We start from the raw sequence: 5,057 nt of genomic DNA, 5'->3' as shown, positions 1-5,057 counted from the left end.
GCGGGTTGATTATGTAAGGGGATATTCAATGGCGATGTGATTTAGGATGGGAACGGGATATATCCGCCGGATTTTTTTATACCGTACGTTGAGAGGATGCTGTAATCAGGCAGAGGATTGCGGGGGGAGGTAAAAAAGAATGTGATATATTGGTGAGAAAAACAGATAAGTCGCGGTGAAAAAAGAAGGCGTGTACGACGATCGCGGATCGGTCGGTCGATGACAAGCAACTCCTTTTCCTTTCGGATCGTCCTGCGATGTTTAACCGATCAATACTTCGCGAGAAAACTCGCTTTTCTCGATTGAGGGATACCGATACCGTCGCGATACCATGAGCGTCGAAAAATCTAACAACGATCGATCTACGACCGCGAGGGGAGAACTGAAATTGCGATCTGCGTCGCGCGGCTTGAGAAATTATGTAACTATATATATTGCCTCGTGTTTTCTTACGCGATTTTTGTTTCCGCTGTTCCGACATCGTTTCTTTTCTTTCTTTTTTTTTTTTTTTTCCAATCTGTCGTTTTGCTTGTTTCGACCTGTAACTATTGTTGTCCGAGCTACACTTTTGCCTCCCATCGCCTCTCCTCCTCACCGCTCGAGTCCCTCAAGCGCGTCGATCTGCCGGTAAAAAATTTTCCCAAATCTGGACCCGTCCTCTTCTGGGATCGGGCCCGAGGCACTCGTTCTGGTTGTCCAAAAGTCGCTCGATCGCGTATCGTTCCGGCAGGATCGTCGCGCCGGAGGACGCGCTCGCACGTCTCGTACGCGTTGCTGGTACTCATGTATGTACGTACATACGCGAGCATATATACATACATACATACATACATATATGTATATTTTTATATATAGATATATATTCGGCTATTCTCTTTTGGTCCTGGTACAAAGGAAACGAGAATCACTCTCTCTTTTTTTTCTTTTTTTTTTTTTTTCGGAAGAACCGCGGTTTCGAAAAATGGAAAAAACTCGCCCGTTTTGCTTAAATTTTAAAATTTCCCGAAATATTACAATCTCGAAACTTTCTGCTTTTGCATTTCATTCGGCCATGACTTGGTTTTTCTATTGACTTTATTGGAGGGGAGGGGAATTCTGTTTTGTTGCCTGTCGACATGCAATGTGCAATCACCGTCGAGAAGTTCTCTCTCTCTCTCTCTCTCTCTCATTATCTTACTCTCTTTCTTTCATACTATGTTATGCTTTCTCTCTCTCTCTTTCTCTCTTTTTCTCTCTTGCTTACACTCCCTATATGTATACCTCGAGTTCGATAATTTCGTCTAAAATTCCATTTTCGCCTTAACTATACACAATAATCATAATATATAATAATAATAATCACGATTCGAATACATCATCGATCATTTTTCCGAATATAGATACAATAATTTCTTATTTTTCATCGTCTTCCTATCCTCTTGTTCTCTCGCGTGCTCTCTTTCACATTCTCTCCCTCTCTTTCTCTCTCTCTTGCAATTACATCTTGCAATAATAATCGTTTAGGTCGTCGTATATCTATACATATACATATACATATACATATATATATAATTTATAAAATGAAAATAGGTACAATTTTGGACGCTTTTCTTCGTCGAAAAAACGCTCCGAAAATTTTATTTTCGCTTAATAATGCCCATCGGTTGCGATTCTAGTCCACTTGGTAGTAAAATTTTGTTTATTCTCCTATCTCATACGCGTTTATATCTCATTTTCTCGCACTTGACATCTCTCTTCCACTCTCTCTCTCTCTTATTTTCTCATTCTCTCAATTCGCATTTTCGCTAATGGATACACTCATCAAATTGTTCAAATTCTTCCAATTATTCATCTTGTCTCACAATTTGTTTCGCTCACAGGCACACCCTTGCTCTCTCATCCATAAAATTGCAGCGATAGTCGCCCTCGCGATATATATCTGCCTTTCCGCCGCTAATTTCTAAAAAAGACCTTAAATTTAGGCTGGCCAATCGCGTGCTTCCGGAATCGACGAGCTTCCGTTTGCGTTTACGAAGGAACGAATTTCACACGATCGGGAGAATTTCAGATAATTTCCGCGTATTTACAATTTAACTGCGACTCGAATTCCTCCGGTCCCCCGTCACAACGATCCGAGGCGTAAATTACGAATATCGTAGTCGCGTGAAAGGTCGTCCAGCCGGAAGTCGTGAGGCACGAAGAATTTATTCTCGCTTATAAACTTCATTTCCTTTCGCTTATCTTTGATCTACACGCCCGCGAATCGGCCTCGCGATCCTGTCGAAGTGATCTCCTCAGTTCGAGTCTCTTTATTCGACGAAGTTTTTCGATTATCTTGCCGTATGTGAAAAAATAATTTCTTAAATTTTGACGTAGAAAACTTTATATGTCACAGATATAAATTTCACTTGATATATTAAACTTTTCTAAGAGCGTTTGGAATTTTGAGAAAAAAAATTTTGCGCGAATATCACTTCCACGAAGACGCCAAGCCGGCCCGCTCCGCAAACATTAACATCTAACGAACTCTTAATCCTCGATCGTAAGCCTAAAAGATGTTTCAAGGATCGGATCTTTTCCCGTCCTCGATCTCGCGTCGATTTCCTCTTTTTCTCGCGATCATCGATCGTGCAGTGTTCAATGGCGTCTACGCGCGAGCGCGCGTCGCGCTTCGCTTGTAGACGCGTTGGGTTTATCACTTACAATCTAATTACATGTCGAAAGTAATGTCACAATAATACTCCAACGTGGAGCCCCTTGTATTTTGATATGTTTGTTCGAGAGAACTACGACATTTTATCGAGGCCCTTCTCGCATTGATCTCGTGTATCATAAATGTCAAAATTTGAAAAAAAAAAAAAAATACTTTGAAAATATATTCATGATCAAAATGGCTATTTTCGTCGAAAATGCTACTTTGGAAAAGAGATTAGAAGGGACCTCGATGAAACATCGCGTACTTTTTTGTGTAACAAATTTTGGGTCGTATGAATTAAGCACATCTTTCGAGCATCTTAAATACGGAATATGACAATATATGATTGATCGATAAAAATTGAGCATCTTTCTCGGTTAGAAAGAAGGTGTAATAACGGAGGGCGAATGGTATCGGATAATGAATCGAATTAGAGAATTTATATCTCACATTTTAAGAATGATTAATTCTCGAATCAATGTACGAGATTTTTTGCTCGCGATCTTATTCGCCCGCAGTTGCTATACCTGGAAAGATAATTGACGGTCGAACTGATCGTCCAGAGAAATTGATTCCAGTAGTTATCGATACACTAGTTTTGAATTCTCATCGAACACTGCCCACGTACGCGAGACGGAATCGGATCGTCGCGTACGTGGTAGGGAAAAGACTAGGTTTCGAATTTTCCTTCCACGCGTGCCACGGAGCTCCTTCCGTCGCACAGAAGCACCCTTTCTTTCATTGATGTATTATCATTATCATCATCATTAACAACAACAAAAAGAAGAACGTTCCTAGAGATACGCATCCGTTTGTAATGCGTTTTCGTGCAAAAAGGCTCTCGCGATTTCTCAATTTGGATCTCGCTCTTCCACCGTTAGTCGCAATCATCGACCATTCTCGTCCTCATCTTGTAAATATTATCTTCACATCGTAATCATCAATTAGACATCCTACACAATGCGGAACTCGCTCGTAACCGAAAGAGACTGTTGTGAATATAATTGTATATGACATGCTTCCTCTTTACTATCTCTCTTTCTTACTATAAAGTACTTGAGACAGCACTTTTGTTTTCGTACTTCTTTTTCGCGCGTCGATTATTTCCGAAATTCAAAATTGTATGTACGTAGCTCGCGACGTGATCTTTGAGGATCCCATAGCTTCTCTAATCGCGACCAGAACGCGATTAGCGAGAGGAAAAACCGTTCCTCTCGCTTCGACGTTCTTGTCGCGAAAAATTTGGTTCCTTCAGCTCGTTATCGCACTTTTTGGAAACTTTCATCGAAACATCTCAAATCGCGCAAATCTCTCCCCGTCTCGATCGGTCGACTATGTGATTGGTGCTGCCGCACTTGGCAATGAAGGATTTTTGAACGATCTGAATGTAACAATTCTATGATTGATATGCACGATTTTAATTCTAACGATCTATTATTTTAACATGATAAAAAATTATGGACGTAATATGTACAAATAGCTAGAACAATCTTTTTTTTTTTTTCTTTGTACAACATTTGCAAAACACTTTCGAGAGATCCTAATTTCGTCATAATTTTGATAATTGATAAGAATAGAGATTAGTGCGACAGCATTAACTACTGAAGCACACGCTCGAGACGAGGGGCAATTAAAATAGTTATCTCGCTCGCCGATCGACAATAGGGAAACGCATTAAGAGTCGATAGCGATAACTAATAATAGTGGTAATAGTACTAATTGCGTTAACTGATAATAACTAATAGCGTTAACTAATAACGAATATCGGGCCGGGTGTACGAGCGTTCCGTATCGAGAGATCACTGCAATGTTAATTTCATTTTGGACGTATATCTATTTTACACATCTTGAAATATTTCCAAGTATTGAATTTATTCATTAATATCCGAAATTTCGATACGTCGTGCGATTAAGGAAGATTTGTAGGAGTATATTCCATGCTTGTGTGAATCACACGCGTTCATACACCCGGTATACTTTGACAAGGTAATAGTAGGTAACGATAAAGTTTAATAAATGCACATGTCCTAAACTTCCATGTGACAATCGTCAGCGTATTTTAAAGATTCGATACATTATCCTGCCTCTCTCATGCAAAAAGAAGCCGTCGTCGATCGCGAATTTCGACGTGAGGAACCACATACGAGAGATGAATTAAAAAGAAAAAAAAAAAATAAGAAAGAAAAATGTGAAGAAGGAAACTCAATCTCACGGTCAAATTAACACAAAGAGAACTAGACATGTATCACATCGATTTACCTAACGTACCACACGCGAACGAGGACAGAACAGTTTACAAAACACGGATTTTATAATATAATACAATGCTCTAATAATAGTAATATAATAATTATAATAATATTAATAATAATTAATAATATAA

The sequence above is a fragment of the Formica exsecta genome, unplaced genomic scaffold (genome assembly GCF_003651465.1).
Source record: "Formica exsecta isolate Colony F162 unplaced genomic scaffold, ASM365146v1 scaffold4, whole genome shotgun sequence".
Classification (NCBI taxonomy): Eukaryota; Metazoa; Arthropoda; class Insecta; order Hymenoptera; family Formicidae; genus Formica; species Formica exsecta.
This window is presented reverse-complemented; position numbering follows the sequence as displayed.